The sequence below is a fragment of the Canis aureus genome, chromosome 24 (genome assembly GCF_053574225.1).
Source record: "Canis aureus isolate CA01 chromosome 24, VMU_Caureus_v.1.0, whole genome shotgun sequence".
Classification (NCBI taxonomy): domain Eukaryota; kingdom Metazoa; phylum Chordata; class Mammalia; order Carnivora; family Canidae; genus Canis; species Canis aureus.
Window position 1 is genome coordinate 39,607,789 of NC_135634.1, and position 22,040 is coordinate 39,629,828.

The following is a 22,040-nucleotide window of genomic DNA, read 5'->3' on the forward strand; positions in this document are numbered from 1 at the left end:
AGATAGGGCACCTCACACCTGAGATCAAGAAGATTCAAGGCCACCGGGCCAAACAATGCATGCATACTGCAATATGCACCATGGTTGCTGATGTCCAAACCACAGTGTACCTTTCATGGGAAGAAAGACCCAAAGCAGATTTATTGTTCAACAAACATTTGCTGTTAAATGTATTAATTGATTGGGGAAATATATCTTAAAATTTTGCTAACTGCCAGGCCATGTTCAAGACCTTGATGTGACAGCAATGAACAGAACAAATTTCCTGTTGTAAGGAAGATACATTCTGAGGAAAGGGTGAAGAGGAGACAACACTAAACATAATTATATATAAATATATATAACAGGTGGTAAAACAAAGCTTGGTAAAGGAGATAAAACAGAGCCTAGGGAAGGCTGCATAAATTATGTTTGAGACATTGGAAAAGTGCTGCCAGAGATGTGAAGTGTATGGCTATTGGCAAGAAGAGAATTGTAGGCAGGGAGAATATTAAGTTTGATGTGTTCTAAGAAGAGGACAAGGCATCACACAGTGACCAAGGCAAGGATTGGGGAGATTTAAGTTGAGACTGGTAGAAGGCCACCGGGTAATATAGAGCTTTATAAACTTTTGTGTTTTATTCTGAAGGAGAAAACAAAATTCACTGAAGATTTTTGAGCAGAGGTGTGAGCTACTTTAACCGAACATTCTGCCAGGGTTTGTCTTGCTTCTGTATTGAGGAGATAGATGGGGCATGGCTAAATGTATGAAATCCAAAAACAAATCCTTTGTGATAAATCAGGTGAGAGATGATGGTGGCTTGGACCAGGGTGGTAATAGTAAAGGTGGCATAAAATGCTCAAATTATGGGCACCATCAAAATGTTCTAATTGATGAGAGGTGGGAGTTGAATAAGAAAAAAACTGAAGATGACTTTCTACTTCATTTTGCTGTTGTTTTGTGTCCATGTATGTGCGTGTTTTGCTTCGTCTTTTGCCTGAAACATGAGAAAAGTGATGTTTTCATTTATTGAAATAGCAAAGACTAGAAGAGGCGAAGTTTAAGTTAACTGTTAGAGGAATGAAAGCTCAGCTTTGGTATCCCAATTTTGTGAGCCCTTTTGGATGTCCCAGTGGAGAATGCTGGATAGACAGTTCGATCCAGGATTTATGGTAAGATCAAAGCTGGAGACATGAATGTGAGGTTCATCAGGGTCTATAGATCACAAGACATTAGCCTTGTTGAGTACACTTAGAATCTAAAGTCCAAGATGCACCCTGGACTGTTCCTTGGGGCACCTGACTGCTTACGTGGTAGGAACAATAGAAGAATCCGGAAAGTACAGCCATGACAGAGGGGAAGAACCATGAAGGATGGTGATGTCTCTGAGTCAAGTGAGAAAAGTGATTAAAGAAGATAGATTTTCGTAATGGATCAGTTATGTTGAAGCCTGAAAATTGACGCCTCTTACCACATTGGTGTGTTGACAAGAACAGTTCTGGTGAAGGGCTGGGAACAAAACCCAGTGAGATTGTATTCATGAGTGAGTGGGAAGAAAGGAACTGAAGCAGAATATAGCGAACTATTCTGAGGGCTTTGAGGCTAAAGAAATTCAAAAATATGGAGAGTAATTGTAGTGGAAAGTGGGGTGTATGGTATTTTGTTTTTCTATATTTTTCCTTTAAGAAGAAAGTAAACTTATTTAAAATGCTTATTTAAAATACTTATTTAAAATGCTGAATGAATGATTACAATAGAAAGGGAAATGTTAATGGCTTAGGAGAAAGAAGGAAAAATTACTGTGATTATGGACTTGAGTAGGCGTGAAGGCTTAGGATCCAAGGCATCTTAGGAAAAAGCATAGACTGCACAGCCATCGTAGAAGAAAAGATGGCTCAGGCTACAGAAGGCTGAATGAGACTGAATGAATGACTAACCCTGCAGGACAAGGTCCCCAACCTGGTTCATTGCCTTCCAAGCACCTTTGTGTTACTGCTTCTATAGCTGTTCATTCAATAGGATTTGAAGATGTGGTATCTGTCTCAGATATTGGTAACTCTACACATTCTTTCCTGCATCCATTCCTCCAAATATTTTTCTGGAATTGTATAATGTTAATATCTTTGAAAGGACAAAATTCAGCAAAACCTCCTAAATTATTGAGGTTTCTTCCTCAATGATTTGAGAACATAGAAGTCTCTGGATGTTGTTGGGGGGGGGGGTGAGGTTTGAGAGAGAAATATCAAAAGAACCAAACATGAGTGATCAGACAGGAAGAAGGGACCAAAGGTCTTGCATGACTCTGTGCCAGGGCTGTCTGTGGGTATCTTAAGTTATCCCCTCTTAGTGTCCATTGTAATATCCAAACTCAACTTTGTTTTGTTCATATAGTGACTGGCATCTTGGGATTCTGACAATTTAAAACTTAATAAGCTTTTATTTCTTCTCAGAGTACATTTTTGGAATTACTTCAAATTTCTTAATAGAAAATACATGTTTAATATTTTTCAGCATTTTGGGGTTTCAGGGTTGGCAACAGAAGCGGAATACTCACATCTAAATTTAACACATATTTTAATTTTTTAACATGTAATTTATGTCCAATTGTAAACAAAATTCTACATGACATTAATGAACATAGCTTAATTAAAATTCTTTAACATGTCTGCTGGATGCCTTCTTAAATATATGCTGTGATTTGATATATGGGATATAAATGCTAAAAATCTAAAGATGGGGCATGTTTGACCTTGAAAAGGCATTGATGATAATTCTCTGTGAAATATGCCAGTTGCAATTTCAGAAATGTGCAGACTGCCAAGGATTGCTTAAAAAATGGAAATAGGATTTCATATGATTGACCTTCTGGATCACATATGTGCCGAAATGCCTTTTGTGCTGAAGCTTGGAGGCTTAAAACACTGTGCTCTCAGAAAAAGAATATCCTCATCACTTTCTCAGTGTTGTAAGTCACTTAGGCTTTCTCAGTGCAATTCCTTATTTTTTAAACTAACTTGAGCCCCCTGTCACTCCTAACTTTCTGGTACCTTCACTTCCATTTCTCAAATGGGATTTTACTGAAAAGGCTCTTTGTGTGAAAAATTCTAAATAAATAGAAAAAAGTGATCCTGTTAGTGCTTTTTTTTTTTTTTTTTAACAGCCCCAAATAACATTTGATGAGAAAGAATGGGAGAGAAAGACCGAAAAAAGAAAAGTTAATGGAGAATGAAAAAAATTATTTCAGTAGCTCATCATTTCTGCTATTTTAAACCCTAATGGTTTTGTGCAGGCACTGTTAAATGAGATTTACTTTTTATTAAAAAGCCTGTAAGAAAACAAACACTCAAAACCTACAGCTTCCAACAAGCGAGCTCACTTGAGGTAGGTTACAAAACCCTAGTTTGTCACGTGTGGGGGTGAAAAGGGATATTTAAGAAACAGGGATGATGTGTATGTCGAGCCACTGAGGTAACACAGGCATCAGACATTAAATAAATAGAAGGCAACTGACCAAAGAGAACAGAATCTAGCCACAGGCGAATTGTAAAGGCAGTGCTTGTGTGCACCTGTGAACATAGGCCAGTTTCAGAAGTTTACTATGTATATAGGTAAAGCCGTGTTTAGGACACCAGTTAAAGCTATTCATTGAAAAAAAAAATTAAAAAAAAATAAAGCTATTCATTGAGGAGGAGGGCTAATCAAAAGAGCATCTGGTGTACCAAGACCAGAGGTGAGGCTTACTTTCAAGTGAACTTTTTCTTTCTGGATTCTGGAACCTGTCCCTACACTGTCTCCTTTTACTATTAGCCACAGAACTTTGAAAACAATAGAGGCAATATCCCTTCACCAGAAAGCAACAAGAAAATATGTTCCCGGGACATGTTTCTCCGAGTATGTTTTCTATTATCCAACTGGATTGGATTTTTTTTTTCCCTAATGAAACAAATGCTACATTAGTGAAATTCTCCCAAACATTGCAAGTCTGGAAGACAGCTCTCAGCTAGAGCAAAGTGGTTCTGTCACAAAGGACTACTTAGGCTGATTAGGAACATCTCTGTTCCCTGTGGATGCCCTCAAGGGATCTATATGAGGTTATATTTCCTCTTTAAAAGTGACAGTCAGAAATGGAATTAGATTACTTACAGCTCCTTTAAAAAAAAATACATGCAATTGTATATTAGTATGTATCCTTGGAAGCTGTTTATAGTTGAAGGCTTCAGTATTTCTGTTAGTCAAAGAGGAACAAAGGACCACTAAATATCCTTCAGACCATGTAGGGAAAAAAAAAGAGTAAAAATAAAAATAAAGTATTTGCTGTTCTTTTTCTAAAACATTGCTACCTAAAAAGCAAATGGTCCTAATACCAGGGTTTTGAATTGGTTAATATTTTAAATAATTAGTCGAAGACATAATTACACTGAGAACTCTTATTAGAGAAATGTTAACAGTTACATAAATCCTCTCTAGATAGTTATGGCTTCTGAAATCATGCTCATGATTTGTGGCAAAAGACTGTATGGAAATAGAGAGCATTTGCTGAAGTGCATTTTCTTGAGTGATCTATCCATTTAGTGCTAAATGAATACCTACTTTGGTCATGAATAGATAATCTCATTGGGTTTGTTTTAATTGGAGGCATATAGAAAACTGAAATACCCTATTTGTATATCAAAATAGATGTTGAACCACCATTGCTCAGGTGAATTGAGGACAGTTAAATGAACCAGAGTTCAGAAACATAACTGTGTCAACTTTTAAAAATATTCTACAGCTAGTCTTAAAATATTTAGAAATATTCTATAGCTAGGATAGAAATACTCTATAATTAGCAAAAGCTCCTATGCTTAGAGTCTAGGAAACAAACTCAAAAAGCCCTCAGCCATAATCCCATCTAGAATGAAACTCAAATCTGCAGCGTGTCAGGGTCTTGCTGGACTGAATCAGCTGATCTGATCTGATGTGAATTTCTGACCTAATTTTGCTGTAGGACTCAGTGCTCAGGCAGAGAAAACAAGGTTAATGTGTTGATAAGGGGCTGAGATTAAACAGCAGACAGTATCTTAATAACTCTCTCTAATTTCAGCTTCCTCTTGTGTTTGTGATTAATTCCAATCACTTTTGTATTAATCATTTCAGGGGACCTCAAGCTGCTTTGCTAGTTTTTATGTTAAAATTACGCATCCAGATTTTCTTTTTTTTTTATAGACAAACAAAATATTGCAGTGATTTTGGTTAAACACCAAATGTATGGAAAGGTTTTTATTCTTAGAACCACACAATTGAAAGACAGAATTCAATAATACACCTTGTCCATCCCTCACTGGCTGCTCTTTATTGAGCCAGAAGCCAAATCGACAAGGCTGATCCTAAATAAATTGATTTATTGAAAGTGTTCCCCTTTTTTTTTTCAGTGCTGGTGGGGAAAGTTAATATTAATGAGCATATATCCAGGGACACCACTTATGCTCGTTAATATTAACTCTCCCCACTTAGCCTAAGGACACCACATTGGTCCATTCTGACCATTGTGCCTGTGCACTTTGCAAGTTAAGTGGTCCCTGTCCTGCTGCCCTGCAGGGTTTTCAGGAAGGATCACCACAGTCCTCATATGATTAATACAAACTTCAGCTTTTATCTATTTACAATTTACACTGCATCTATATTTCTAATAAAGATGATTTTAAGTTTTTCATTCAGTTACCTTCCAAGACAGATTAGAAGCCACATAAGGAGGGGCCATTTATAGTCCATTTAAGATAAACCTCCACCCCCTCATCTACCTTTTTTGAGAGCTATTTATAGTTGTGATTGTTTAAACTTAATTAGATTCTGGACCTAGCCTTGACTTTGGATTTTAAGAATCTCAGTATCTGTTCCATATCTGAAATAAATAGACAGATGTTGGCAAGAGGAGGGGCTTTTAGAACATAACCCTCTATGCGCCAGCCAGTCAGCATGAGGATTAAGCTCTAGTAAAGCTGAGGAAATTGCAGCAAAGAGTACACCTTCCAAACATCCAAACCTATGGCAACCTGAATGATTGAAAAGAAACCCTTTGGAAAATTTAAGGTAATCTTTCTTTTAGAAGTAGCGTTAAATATTTAGAGATGTTTGTAGATTAATTAGGCAACAGCTTTCAGCCCAGGGTGTTTTTTATGCTCTTCAGGCTCTTGGAGGATAGTCTCAATCTTTAACTAAACATGGCCTTTGTAAAATGTTTAAAAACCCAGATAAGGGAAAGGAATTATTACAGAGCAAGGCTATGAGTCAGAGGATTTTTTAGCTCCTAAAAATGTAATATGGCTTAGAGAACATGTCTAATGTAGCAAATGAAACTGCTCGAGACTGAGCATGCTAATAAAATAGCTCCAAGGCTCTGTCCAACTTTGATTTAGCCTGAAGAAAATATCTTCATTATAAATGTATAGGTCACCTTGAAATTAATTTTAATAGTGAATTGGCAGAAGGAAGAGCAAGCTCCTGTCCCCAAATGGATCTCTGCTCAAAACACCTGCCTCTAGTTAAAAGTTATTCTCAATGACACTCATATTTGGAAAAACAAAACAGAATATTCATGTCCATCCTCAGAATATGACTATAACTAGCCTGCCAGGAAGCAGGAAGCGAAGGGGGAAAAAAAGCAAACTTTTTTTTTTTTTTTTTTTAAGAAAACACTTTCAATAAGATATACAAGGAAAACACTTTAAAAATAAAAAGACCAGCATTTAGAATCCATTATTTTAATTAGTAAATTGCATTTTAGTCTTTGATTTGAGGCTAAATATACCACTCAGCATAACGTGATGGTTGAATAAGAAATGAGGTCGTTCAGCAATGAAGAGCATTACCACAGAGACGTCTTAATTTCCTATTAGGCTGATGTTTATGTGTGTTGCTTAGCTATTTTGTTTCTACATGATTTTTTTCTGTAAGCATTTATTGAACATCTATTTCATGGTAGGGATTATTTTGGATGGTTGGGATAAAGCAGCAAAGTAGTAAAAATGCTTGCCTTTGTGGGATTTACAGTCTTGTGGGGGGTGGGATGAGGGAGACAAACAATAAGCGAGTACAGAATACATTAAAATGTGATGAGTTCTATGAAGAGAAGTAAATCGGGGCATTGGGGGTCAGGGGTATGGGGAGAAGGCAATTTTACACAGATTGGGCAGGGAAAGGCTCACAGAACATATCACCTTTGAGGGAAGAAGCTGTGTTCCAGGATAAGGAAACATCCAGAGAAGATGTCCTAGGTGGGAGACATTCTGGCATGTTGGTAAAACCAACCTGAGGTCAGTGTGACTAGAACGGGGCATGTGAGGTCAAAAGGAACGGGGTTGAATCTTGACAGGATGTGGAGATCACCGTCAGGACTTTGACTTTTACTCAAATGAAGTGAGATGAGAAGACATAGTGTTTCAAGAGGAAGAATGCCTTATCTGACTTCTGTAATCAAAAGGTGGGTCATGGGGCCACTTCGTGGAGAAGCAAGGACAAAAGCTGGATCATCAGTTGGGAAGCCATTAAAGCAGTTGTGAGGAGGGAAGATGTTGGTATGGACCAGGGTCCATGGATAGGGAGAATTGTTGTAGAAATTGAGATACATTCTGAAGGTAGAGTTGATGGAACTTGGTGACAGATTTGATGTGGGGTTGAGAGCAAGGTAAAAGCATGGCATTCCCATTAACTAGGATGGAAGGACAACAGATAAAGGTTTTTGTGAGAAACGCTTGGGACATACTAAGTTTTATATGTTTACTAGGCTTCCAGTGATTTGTTGATCTTTATAGGAATTAATGTTTCCTTTTTGACAATTTGTAGGTGAGAAACTGTATGATTTTATGGAAATTTGAAATACTTTTATAAAACTCTAAAAGGTATACTGACATGCATTTAAGTTGGAGGACAGATTATTATTATTTTTTTAATGTTTATTCAGAGGAGAGCAAGCATTGTAGATTAACCACAGCGAATGAACAATCGCCTGGAGGTCTCTCCATTGTGCAGAGTTAGTGGAGTTAGTGATCTTGATTCTGAGAGTGTCATGATCCACACTCTCAGATGCTTTCCAGTTTAGGGCAGAGATAACAACCCTACTCCTTAATTTAAAAAGCAAGATAAAAGGCAGGTAGGTGCAGGCCTGTCCTACCAAATACTTGACATTTTTTAAGAGAGAAAATGCTCTGAGGATGTGTTGATTCCATTATTAGCATTGGAAATGTCCACTTTTAAAATGACAGAGACATAGATAATTAGTTTGCTAATTGATGCACATTAGGCACTTTTTCTGTTCTTGGGTATGACAATAAACCAGTAGATAGTTATCCTATTGTAAAAGGACAAAAAAGGAGCATAACTACGTAGTGGAAAAATCCTAGTGCACAAAGGTGCTATGAGTAACTTTCCCTGCTTTAGTGAGAACCATAAAAAAGTCCCGTAATTTTTTTTAAGACTTTTTATTTTTATTGATTTATGTATTTATTTTTACATATATATTTTTAATTGAAGTTCAATTTGCCAACATCTAGCATAATATTTTTGTTTATTTCAAAGAGAGAGAGGGCAGCCCGGGTGGCTCAGCGGTTTAGCGCTGCCTTCAGCCCAGGGCCTGATCCTGGGGACCCAGGATCGAGTCCCACGTCGGGCTCCCTCCATGGAGCCTGCTTCTCCCTTGGCCTGTGTCTCTGCCTCTCTCTCTCTCTCTCTCTCTGTCGCTCATGAATAAATAAATAAAATCTTAAAAAAAAAATAGAGAGAGAGAGCAAGCGTGCATTGGGAAAGGTTAAGGAGGAGCAAGCTCCTCACTAAGCAGGGAGCCTGATTCAGGCTAGATCCCAGGACCCTGAAATCATGACCTGAGCCAAAGGCAGATGCTTAACCCACTGAGCCACCAGACAGTCCCCAAAGTCCCTTAGTTCTTAAGGTTAAGTTTACTCATTTGGTAATTAGGAATTACAATATTCATTTTGTTGCATTGCTCAGGGAAATAAAGATACAATCCACGAAGCAATTAGTGGAGTAGCCAACATGTGGTTGCTGCTTACAATTGGTAATTGCTATTATTGTTAGAATTAGGATTGTTATTACTGCTTTTACTGTCATCATTATCACCTTCATCTTCATCACATAACGTGGCTATATTAATAATGACATATGGCATCTTGTCCAAAAGGTTCTGCCTCCGTTTAGGGTAAAAACCAACACAGAGAAAGGAACAAGATGGTTTGCTTTGAGCACTTGCAAATGACAAGTGTACCCCCAGGCTTCCAAATGTGAATTTCTTACTTTATTATCATTCTGTTTCATCTTCTTGATGTGTGTGTATTTCTGTTGTTTCTCCTAAAATTGTTAAAGCTCATGAAGGCTGAAAGAATTTTGGCATACACATAGATTCAAAAGGTTGCAAGAATTGGTAGTTTTAGTTTTAATTATTAAACTGGCTTCTAAGAGCAGAGCAACTGTCCCTTGTGCATAGTATGTTCTGAAACATTTGTAAATCAAATTGCATTGAACTCACTTGGTGTGCTGACAATGGGTTTCCCAAGGGAATAGCAAATAAACTGGTAGAGCGCATGATTTTCTTAAAAGTAATTCACTAATGAGTTTCCAGATGTTTTCAGGGCAGTACCCTCAAAGTTTTTCCTCTTGACCTAGGAGCTACTAAATATTTACTCTTTTCATGGAAATGAATAGTTGCTGTAAAACTGCCATAACTTTTAGGTTAAAGGTAAACAGAGAAAAAAAATCATGAATTATGAAGATAAAATGCAGAGAAAAAAATAATGAATTATGAAGATAAAATGACAACTACTTGATATCGACAAGAGCTACATTTTAAAATGGTTTTTTTTGTTCTTTTTGTCCAAAAGACTGTTTTGTTTTTGTTTTAAAGAAAAATGCTCTGTGGTTTGATTCCTCTTCTGGAGACCAATGTTACTTTCAACATTGCATGTAAATGCTGCTAAAAGGTTTCAGCTTCTTAATGGTTTGATGATTCCGGGGAAGGTTAGGCCAACAATAGCGCTTAACTGGCCTTTGCGTGGAGAAAGAGCTCTTCTTTCATTCTACTTGAGGAAGTAATTGTAACTCTGATCTCGCCAGCTCCTTTTGAAGAAAATCAGAATTGCATGGAGAAACTTGAGTCGTTAAAAATTTTCCTACAGGGATTTATAACTCCCCAGGATGCTTTGTTGTTACATTGTCACATGTAATTTTTTAAAAGTGTGTTCTAATACACAACTGAAATAGTATTTGTTTTGGTGAGAAATGACAAACAGGACTGGAAATGACTTGTCAAGTTATTTTATAGATCATTTTTAAGGCAATGTTGCTTTTCCAGCAGCTGGTATTTTATTTTATTTTGGGAAGAGATGTCATTTTGTGATTAACAAAAATGAACAGTAATGGAGAAATTTTAAAAAAATGATGGAGAGATATCTTTATAGTGATCAGAGCACCTATAGAGCCTTCTCTCAGGAGAGAGGATGGCTTCCTTTTTTTAAATTCTCCTTCCATACCAGGTATGAAATTATATAGCAGGGAAAAGTTGACCATGGTGAGACTAGAATCTGAAATGATTTACCTTTAGTGTCCCTCTAAAGTGTTTTAGGAAAAAACTCAATGCAAATAATGTAATTTATTTTCTTCTGCCTCCTAGTCTCTGGATCATGAAACAAAGGGTTAAGAGATGAGTAGTTTGTGACTTTTCTCAGGATTTTTACGGAACCCTGTTTGCAGCCCTAAAACCTCAGCAGCTTCAAACCTGCAACTCAATACATATATCTTATCTTATTTAGAAAGAAATTCCATGTGCTTTAAACCCCACCCCCTTAGTACAGATGCTAATTTCATTTCTAGAAATTAGTTCTTTGAAATAGTAAGCTTCATTCTCAGATCTGTTTTTTTTCCATATAATTTTACTTTTATTTCTTAGTAACCTCTTAGGATTTCAATTTATTTCCTTAGTTCCTGTGTTTTATAATCCATTTCAGTTCTAATCTGGTTTGTATACGTGCATATGTGTGTGTGTATGTACTCTGTTAAGTTTGTGCACAATTATTTATAAAGCCTAGGTATTTCAAATAAAAGTAGAGAGGAGAAATACAGTTTCAAAACATGGTACATGGTTCAACAGATTAAATGGGATAAAGACAGGTGGGGGAGGGGCAGAAAACGACTGCCCAGTAAAAGCCTTTTTAGCAAATCATGCTGAATCTCATTAATAAAGAATACGTCCACTAAAGCTGTACAATCAATCTGCCATGTGCATTAGTGATGTCTAGTCCAATTCAGGTAGATAAATTGTTCCCTAAGTGTTAGTCGGCTGCCATTCAAATCACAATACCAATAATACATGCCATGCTGAATTTCTCCTGACTCATGATGAATTTTTTTTCACGGGGTTAGACAAGACTAAACAGGTGAAGGAGAAGAAAGATATCTGTCTGAATGAACACCACCACCTACAGCAAAGAAGGATAGGTAACTAGAGAGATAAGCCAGAGACAACTACACTGTGAACCCATCTACCAAAAATACCCTGGCAGGGAGCAATCCAACTCAACCCCATGGCCAAAAGTGTCAGCTAGAAATACAACCAGAAAAGGATAGTCAATACAGAGTTTGCAAAGTCAGATGACAGCATTACTGTAGCCCAGAGATATCCATCATGGGAAAATAGGCCCAAGACAAGGAGGAAAAAAGGAAAGGGAAAAAGGAGTAACTAAATACTTCCATGAATATTTTAATTACAGCATCTTAGTCTGGTCTCCACCGATGAACAATTCTTTTTTTTTTTTTTCGATGAACAATTCTATGTAATGATAGCTACCATAACTAATATTCTTCCCCCTGGCTTGCTATGAGAAGCTCTCGTTATTATCAATGGATACTTTTTAAGGCACAATAGAACACGTCCTCCTGAGGTTCTTTACTTTGAATCGACACTGCGTAATTCTTCTGATGAAGTCCATTGGCTTTGTATACATCCTGAAAAGAAAAGCACCTGCTTTTGAACCCATAGTGGAAGGGAAAAAGCGTGCTACCACTTCTTAGGAGATTAAAAGTCTCCGAGGAGATATCGCGCATGTAAGGGAGTATTTTTGAAACGAGGTGGAAATACTAAGCCTGAGCTATTGTATGATTGCATTAAAGTGGAGGAATGAAAGATTAGGGTGGTATTGGGTTTTAGGTAGGAAGGCTGCTTGTGGATTTGTCATTAATGCCGTGACCCTATCTGCCCAAGCCTTTCCATTTCAATGAAATTTAGAATTCTAAAAGGAAGTCAGCTTCCTAGGTCCCCCATGTAAGTTGCCTTCAGCAAAGAACCTCTATCTTTAATTTAACACAATTGGCAATCTTGGTTTGAGACAGATTGTGATTTAGTTAACATGAAAATAGAATGACCTCTGTCACCCCAGAGTTGAATGAGAAACTCAGTTCAGGTTTGATGGCATGTGTGAACTCTTGGAAGGTAAGCTGGGGGAAAAACTCAAATGGCCTTGGTGAACATGTGGGAAACTGGAAAAATCCTTCATATCCTGGCCCGATTTTCTCCTAGACAAAAGTATGCATGTTTAGGTTTTAACGATGTGCTTTGATAATGTATGCATGTTGCATGACCTCAGTCACAGAGATGAAACCCCATTTTATTTTATTTTTTTTGAAACCCCATTTTAATGAACAGGCTCAGCATGATCAACCTGATGCAATAAAACTATTTGTGCCAACAAATAGTTTACTAGTTGTGCCAACTAGCAGGATATTAGTTCTTTTTGAAAGGGTGTGTAGGGGTGGAGCGGGGCAGAGGGAGAGAGAATTTTAAAAAATCTTCTTAAACAGGCTCCATGTCCATCCCGGGCTGGAGGCAGGGTTTGATCTCATGACCCTGAGATCATGACCTCCCCCAAATTAAGAGTGGGATGCTTAGCCAACTGAGCCACCCAGGCGCCCCGTGAGTTCCTCAAAAGGATGCAATGTATTCTGCAAAACATTCGTACAAAAAATAGTATGTAGTAGATACACCTTCTACTTTCAACATATTGAGCAGTCAAATTCATGCATTTAAGATCAGACCTGATATATCTCAAAGCCAACATTTTGTTCCATTTTTGTTTGCATTCACATCTGAACTTTGGAGAAAAATAGAGTTTCTTCATCCCTTTCAAATTCATTAGGATAGAGTGAAGAAATGAACCAAGAAAATGTTACTTTGTATTAAAAATGATAGCAAGACAATGAATTAATTAAAGTTTTCATCAAATTATTTTTCTTCTCAAGTATAAGTACTTCAGATTAATCAAACATCTCATTTGTACATTTTCTCTAAATGTTCCCAGCCTCAATTCGTATTATTCAAACCCTAATTATCATTTCTGGGCAAAACAAATAACCACATAAATAACACAACCCACACTTATACAGACTGCAGGAAGAGTCTTCTGTTGTACATGGCTTATAAATTAGCATAAGAAGTTTCTGAATTTTTGAATAATGACCTTTGAGACCTAGAGTTATTCTCTCTTATGATTTTATTAGAAACATAGAATAAATATAAATGAGGGAAAAAAGAGGAAATTATAATTTAGGAGAATTATAACACCCTCAAGTTTGACTTTTATAGTTTAGAAAGGTAAATACAAGTAATTGTGTTGACCACCAATGTGCTTATGACATTTGTACTGCATATATTTAAATGTGTTCAGAACTTGGTCTTCCTAAAACCAAAGCATTAAATGGAAATAAATAGATATAAAGGACAAAAATGAAAAGGGAGAGTAGAGGCCAAGAAAATTTTAGCCCGGTCACTGAAATGCCAGACTTTGTTTCCTTCTTCCTCAGTCTCTCAATTTAGAAGTAATTTTGCAAAATGCTTGCTAGGAGTAACCATTAAAAGAATCTGTGCAGTTCTGAATAAAGTAAACCCAAAACAATCAGAAGTTATTTCCATCCTATGAAAACCTGTGTCTCTAAACTGGCACTTAATTGCCACAGTAACATCGCTTTTCTAGAAATCAAACTTTTAGCAACTTCAACAATAGAAATCCATTTGTTTCGAGGGAAAAACTTTCATAAAAAGGAGACAGAACCACATCAGGTGCCTGGCAAGTTCATGTCAATGGAGTGGCCATGTCTCTCCCACTATGGAGTTATTATTTTTTTTTAATTTTTATTTATTTATGATAGTCACAGAGAGAGAGAGAGAGAGGCAGAGACACAGGCAGAGGGAGAAGCAGGCTCCATGCACCGGGAGCCTGATGTGGGGTTCGATCCCGGGTCTCCAGGATCGCGCCCTGGGCCAAAGGCAGGCGCCAAACCGCTGCGCCACCCAGGGATCCCTTTTTTTTTTTTTTTTTTTTAATTTTTATTTATTTATGATAGTCACAGAGAGAGAGAGAGAGAGGCAGAGACACAGGCAGAGGGAGAAGCAGGCTCCATGCACCGGGAGCCTGATGCCACTATGGAGTTATTGAAGCACAACCATCGCACAGCTACAGGATGAGGGAGCAGGTGCATTCATCCTAATGCACGTCTGCCAGACGGTTTATTTCAAAGGAGTCAGTGTGGCATATCAGAATTTTTACTTTTATTTTAGTTGTTTTCTTGTCTGTGAATATGTGTGCATGTGTATATGTGTGCTTCATCTACTGATGTTTTGATGGATTATACACAGAGCATTTTTCATCAGGAATTTATCCAACAAGTAAGGGCACTTTGGTTATTAAATTGAAGTCTCATGTTAGAGGCCATTAAGCAAATTATTTAGTGCATTCTGCTTTAGAAGGCAAGGGCACAAGTACAGTATTTTATAACCGGTTAATTTCATGCTGCAATTAAATTCTTGACACACAGTTGGAATGGCAAACTTAATGTGAAGGGGAAAATTAAAGAGGATTTCTATTGTCAAGTTTCTCTTTGAAAATGGACTTTTAAAGAGTTCTTTCTAATATGTATAGGAGCCCACATCCTCTGCCCTCTGGTAGGATGGACACTACCTGTTATGTAGAGAATAATCTGAGCAGAACTAAGTGTTTGGATTTTCAATTTTTTTTTCTTTTTTAGATTTTATACAACCAGTAGGAGTTGTATTATAGCCATTTTAGCAGACACCTTAATGAAGGCAGTTTTTAAATAATAAAATTGGACTAAATCAAATACATGTTATATAAATGTCTAATTTTCAGTTTGATGGCTAGATTAGGAAAAAGTGGGATTATTTGTGTGTGTGTGTGTGTGTGTGTGTGAGAGAGAGAGAGAGAGAGAGGGAGGGAGGGAGGGAGAAAGGGAGAGAGGAATTTTAAGTGTAAACTCGTTTATATTCATTATCATGGGGATACATACAGATTAAGAAAAAGAGAGGTAGTTTGTCAAGAATAAATTCTTGATAATTGAAATCAAAAGAAAATTGTAATGTCTTCTGGAAAATTAGTTCCATATTATACTTATCTCTTGAGCTTTTCTTTTTCTTTTTTTCTACTAGTATTTTGTCTGAACCCACTGTGTAGTGTAGCAGTTCACAATGTAATCTACAGTATCAGACTTCTTTCCTGGCTGTATTTTCTCCTTAACTTCTGGTTGTGTGATCATAGACAAGTTACTCAAACTCTCTGGGCAGCAGTTCTCTCCAGAATAAAGGAGTGGTGAAGAGTAGCTTAGAATGTTTATGAAAAAAGTCAATGACATCAGGTACATGGGGGGGTGGGGGGCGCTTAAAAGAGAACTCACAGTAAGCACTATTGAGTGTTAACTTTTATGCACTAAAATATACACAACACAAGGGCAAGGATCTTGCTTTGCTTAGTACTATATTCTTGGCACCTTAGTGCTAAGAATACTTAGCATCTTAGAACAATGAATGCTCAGTAAGTGTATATTTGAATGATTTATTATCAATTGATATTATGAGACCTTACTCATGGATTAATAGGAAGTTAATAATATCATGTAATTTGAGGGGGTGCTAATTTAACCCTTATTCTGTGAAATATCTTCTTTGATATAACCAATACTATAAATCTCAAAATTATAAAATTATTTTTTTGGCTTCTATGTTGGTTTACTCTTTATAAGGTAAATGAAGAGGGAACATATTAGTATCATCACACTAGTATTAGTCAATTTTGCTTTACTTCAAATGATTTATTATATCCATTCCCAATAATAAAAGGTTGGTGAGCACTGTCCTTTTAAGGGGATACTTAAGTGGCAAAGAGATGTGAATTGTGAATTGAATGTGGCAATGAGCTGGTAACAAATCTCTATTTTACACTTTTTTTCAGATTTAGATTAATATGTAATGTCATCGAGCAGGAAAGTGGGTTTCCTGAAGTCAGATAGCAAATTTTTGCTGAATTTAGAAAGAAAAGCAAGACTAGTTTCCTGGTATAACTGATCTAAATTATCTCATTTAGTTTAGATTTTAGATGGAAAACAGTTGGGCAATAAAATGTGGAATATTGGGATTAAAAAGTTTAAAACCCTGCTAAAGGTCTTGAATCAGAAAAACTGCCTCTCATCCTTATGATTCTCTCCAAAATAAAACTCTAAAACAGGAGGATGAATGTTAAGGATTATCCAGACTGTCTGCAGTTTTAGTGTTGCCCACATAATCACTATTCAGTAATAACACCTAGGAAACTGTTAACAAATGGATCATTTTTTATGCAATACTAATGAGCTACAAATAATGGCACTCCATCAGATTGTGTAATTTTAGTCAAATTTGTTTATCCTTAAAGTATCTTAGTGTCTTCATCCATGAAAGTCAAAACCATAATGCCCACCTTGCCAGACGGTAGTGAGGATTAAATGGAATATCAGTATTTCGAGAACCCACTACTTGCCAACTATAGGGAATGTGTGTTTCTCCCTCAAGTTCTGCCTCTGCTCATGCTTGTGTATTTCACACCATTCATGATCCTGTGTCTTGGGTGGGTCCCTATGATTGTTTTAAGACTAAGCTCCAGCATCAGCTCTCAGACACATTCTCTTGTCTTCACAGACATTGGTCGTTCCCTCTTATTTGCTCCAAATTACTCTATATAATTCTATTCTAACCTTTAATGCATCTTCTATAATGATTTCCACATGTAAACTTAAAAGTAAACCAAATAATGGCCATACCCTGGTATGGAAGGGTATTCAAATAGATGAGAGTCTAACCACTTGGAATATTTATAAAGTGACCTAGACCTTTGCTGGAGTGTCTCAAAGAATAGCCAAAGGGTTGTTTTCATTCAGGAAACCAATGTCTCTCCTTCTCACTTATAAACTGCTAATAGGCCCCATACCATGCCACTCAGGCTCTCCTCTCTCCACTCTCTTCTCTTGACTTTAAACTCTTGATTGCATAGATCAACTATCGCTCAGAGTTTTAGGGATCTGGCGGAAAGCAAGAGAGGTTGATTTTTCCTCCTTCAGTCTTTGTGCAGTACCTAAACTCTGCAAAGGAGCAGGTCTCCAGGCTGGGATGTAGCATTGTTTTTCCTTGAGAAGTGAAGAAAATAACAAAGTTCATAATCATTTATAATTTAGAGTCTTCATTTAAGTCCCATCCATAGTTGTCTGTTTCTTTCTTTTCACTGTTAGCTTGATTCCTTCCCTCTTTTTTTTTTAACATTTTATTTATTTATTCATGAAAGACACAGAAAGAGAGAGGCAGAGATAAAGGCAGAGGGAGGAGCAGGCTCCATGCAGGCAGCCCGATGTGGGACTTGATTCTGGGACTCCAGGATCACGACCTGAGCCAAAGGCAGACGCTTAACCACAGAGCCACCTAGGTGTCCCAGATTGATTCCTTCTCAATATAGGTATCTAGGTGGGACTTGGAAAAGTAATAAATTGGAGTTCTCAACATAATTTGGCAACTCTATTTCTTCCTAAGAGCCTCTTTCCTTTACATGTACTTTCCCACTCAAGTACCCTTTAGTCTACACTTTCAGATAGTGGTTATATGAACCATCAACTCACTGTGGCAACTACTTGACTTTGCTATTATAGCATGAAAGCAACTTGACAATACTTAAACCATGAGCACTACAGTGTTCAATAAAACTTTATTTTTTAAATTTATTTATTCATTTGAAAAAGAGAGCAAGAGTACAAGCATGAGTCGGGGGAAGGGCTGAGGGAGAGAATCTCAAGCAGACTCCCTACGGAGTGCTTAGTCTGTCTTGGGGCTCAATCTCACAACACGTGAGATCATGACCTGAGCTGAAACCAAGAGTTGGATGCTCAATCAACTGAGCCACTTGGGCACCCCCAATAAAATTTTATTTGTAAAAATAGGTAGAGGGCCAGATTTGGCCTGTGGGCCATAGTTTTCCAAATCCTGCTATTCCATCCAGTGGTTTTTGTTGACCTGATTGTCACTATGCAGGCCAATTATTCTGAAGGGAATTCACTAGTATTTTGCCCTCCTCAAACGTGTGATTTGAAAGCACCGAGAAACGGAAATTAGAACTACACTTTCTGTGGAGTTCTGTGGCTGGATGATCCAGATGCAAACTAAAACTTCAATAGAACTTTGAGAGAGTTTTTGAAATTCTAGAAGAGCTAGTTTTCAAGAATGTGCCTAACTTAAGCAATAAAGAAATTAATAATTTTAAGAGATGACAATGTTTGGGACACCTAGGTGGCTCAGTGGTTGAGCGTCTGTCTTTGGCTCAGGGCGTGATCCCAGGGTCCTGGGATTGAATCCCACATTGGGTTCCCTGCATGGAGCATGCTTCTCCCTCTGCCTATGTCTCTGCCTCTCTCAGTGTCTCTCATGAATAAATAAATAAAATCTTAAAAAAAAAAAAGATGACAACGATTGACATTGATCATTGATTAGTGCTTGTCTGACATTGATTTAGTGCTTATCTCATACCAGATCCTCTGTATTTTTTTTACATCTAGGTCCATTTAATCCAGATGATATTCCCATGAGTTAGAAACTATCATTTGTTCCATCTTACAGATGGAGAGGCTAAGTCTTAGGGAGAAGGAAATTTGCCAAGATCACATGGTGAGTGGCAGGATTGGTATATCTGACTTCAAAGAACAGTTCTGAAAAAGAAGAGACTAAGGAGGGTCAGAAATAATGCATTATCCTGGGGATGGGATTTAGAGATGAGAAATGGTTCTACCATCATTTGCTCCTACTTGAGCCAGTCTGACAGGTCACCAGGGCAATGCCAGCTGGATTCCAAAGCCATCATCTGAATGCTAAGCTTGCCTTTTATGTGGTGCTACTATGGAGTCAAGAGAACCTCTGGGCACTCAATGGGGACTATGAAGTCTCCAAACCCATTATCCAGTTCTCAGGGCTCCTTCCATGTAAAATTTGTAACAATATCTTCAGATTTTCAGATTTCAACACACCTGGAATTTCTTGCAATGTCTGTGACATTTTGAAGAACAAAAAGTATCTTTCTTTTGAAATAGAACACAATCAAGTAGCTAAAGAGTCCTCTGTACTATAGGCCTCAACATAGCAAAAGAGGAAACAATGAGCTATGGTGAATATGTATTTTTGATTTGTATACTGATAATCCATTGACCATTTTAAAATAAGCTCTTTATATTGGGGAAAAAGTAATAAATGTAGCACATTTGCTTATAAAATCTAGTGTGAGTGCTGTATGTTTAATCAAAGCCTCTTAAAGCTTCCTCTTTCAGTGCTTTTCTTATAGTATTAATTTGAATTCTGGTGTGTCTATGCTAGAGCAGCATATCAGAAAGAAAGGGGAAAAAAATCATCGCACACTATGTACTTACCATGGCAACCCCAGAATCACATGGCGTACATGCTAGTCTGGAAGCAAAGAGCTTCATGGGCTCTTAAGCAGACACACACACACCAGCCTCCTGGCCATGTGACTTTGCCTACAGTCAGCAGCCTTTGCCAAGAAAATGTGTCAGCATAAACTGATAAACTCCGGGTTATTCTGACTCCTGCAATTCTCTTGCCTTCTTTAGATCTGCTCACTCATCTTCTCTTTTTTTCTTCCTCTCTCCCTCCTTCTCTCCCTTACTTTCACTTATCTTCAATCTAGAATGCAATAGTTAAAGTTTTTTACCATCTTAGATTGCCTCAAAATAATCCTTTGTATTGAAATCTGTGGCTGGAAAAATATTTTGCAGTGTGCAAGACCTTATTAATGTTCCTATCAGTGTCTTAGAATGTGACAACATGCAATCTTTCCAAAGACTGACCAAAAACGAAACAAAAATCAGAAATATCCATAGCAAAAATGTTTGAAATTGCATACGCTTTTTAAATTATCTTCTTCAATTAATGAAAGGATATTATTTGCTTAGCTATTGTTTTAATAGCATCAAAGTTATTTATTAAGTAAAAAGTAATTTATTTATTTGATTAAAACCAAAACCAAAGACAAAAACAGGCTTAAATAGAAAAAAAAAGCAAAGCTAACAAAACAAAACAAAACAAAATTTTAAACCAAGTTAAGTAAAAAGTAATTTATTTATTTGATTAAAACCAAACCAAAGACAAAAACAGGCTTAAATAGAAAAAAAAAACAAAGCTAACAAAACAAAACAAAATTTTAAACCATGTGATGCATATCACTTCTATGTCTTGAAAACAGTGATGAAAATATGGGCTCAATCTTTTTCAAAAATTATTTCAAATCCCAGAAGAGTATTTTAATCCACTTGGATTAAACACATCATAGTTACATGCTCTCCATATGTTACTGCCATAGAAGAATCAAACCACCAGCTAACCGTATACTCCTGACATTCTTTCAGAGTTTTGGTTTACATATTGGTTTAATTAACAAAATTCTATGTTTTAATTCCTTACTGGCCCTCTGCCTCTCTAGTTTAGCTTCAAGAACATAAAGGCAGCAGATTTTACAAACAGGCAACTCCCAAGATCCCATGTACGGTAATTAATGAATCTTGTGATTTGTGGTAAAGCTTTTGAACTTCAAGGGAGTCCATTTTCAATTTCCAATGCCAGTCAATCAGACTCCAATGCTATTTCCTAAGTAATCACGTTTATGCGCAAATGTTTTTAGTTAACAGCCATTGAATAATTGTCTGCCTCTAAACTCTCTCTTTCTCTCTCTCTCTTAAAAATGAGCTTGTTTGCTTGAGACCATTTTGGAAATGATCCAGAACAAAATATCATTAGCATGTTCCAGGAACTCATTTGCAAATGCATTTATGCATTAAGAAGCAGTGCCATGTTGTATCTACTGTGAAAACAGAAAGAGGTTGAGGAATTGAAGACAGGAAGGGTTGACCAAAAGTTTTCATCAGTATAAAAAAATCTGATATTCTTTAAAAAAAAAAGAATTTAATGTAAGACAATAATAATGCTTCTAGCTAAAATACATACTACAAATATGCAGGTGGGACCATATGATTTACAATGATAATAATTTTTAAAGGTCTTGTCTGCAGAGGCTGATCATTGATCTTGTAAACACATTTGCGCTGTGCTATGCATGCATACTCAAGTTTGGTTAGTAGGAAAAGGTAACATAAATTCATCTTGCTACCTATGTTAAGATATTTTTCTATGCCTCTGTGTCTATATCTATCTATATCTATATCATCTATCCATAGCTCTTCTCTATAAGACCATCTTCCTGAGAGCTGAGTCAGCTCTGATTCAGTCCTGCAACTCCCAAAATCTTACTTTACCAGTTCAACTTTTTTTAAAGATTTTTATTTATATATTTATTTATTTATTCATGAGAGAATGAGAGAGAGAGAGAGAAAGAGAGAGAGAGACAGGCAGAGGGAGAAGCAGGCCCCATGCAGGGAGCCTGATGTGGGACTAGATCCCCGGACTCCAGGATCCTGCCCTGGGCCAAATGCAGGCACTAAACCACTGAGCCACCCAGGGATCCTCCAGTTCAACTTTTGTAACAGAGAATGAAATAACCTTGATTTAAGTGTAATAAAAGACTATTTCGCTCTCATACCATCTCTGTGATAATCCAAGCATAAATAATCCAGGGCTCATATGAAATCTCCACCATGTTTTGCATCTAGACACCTTCATGTTTTTCTGTTTTGCTCATCCATCTTCTTGCAAATTCCC

At 37.0% G+C, this 22,040-nt stretch overlaps 1 protein-coding gene across 4 annotated transcripts in view; it reads left to right on the forward strand.

The window, feature by feature from the left end:
- NYAP2 (neuronal tyrosine-phosphorylated phosphoinositide-3-kinase adaptor 2) overlaps positions 1-22,040 on the forward strand; it is a 263,289-nt gene that overhangs the window by 11,296 nt on the left and 229,953 nt on the right. The window lies entirely within an intron of this gene.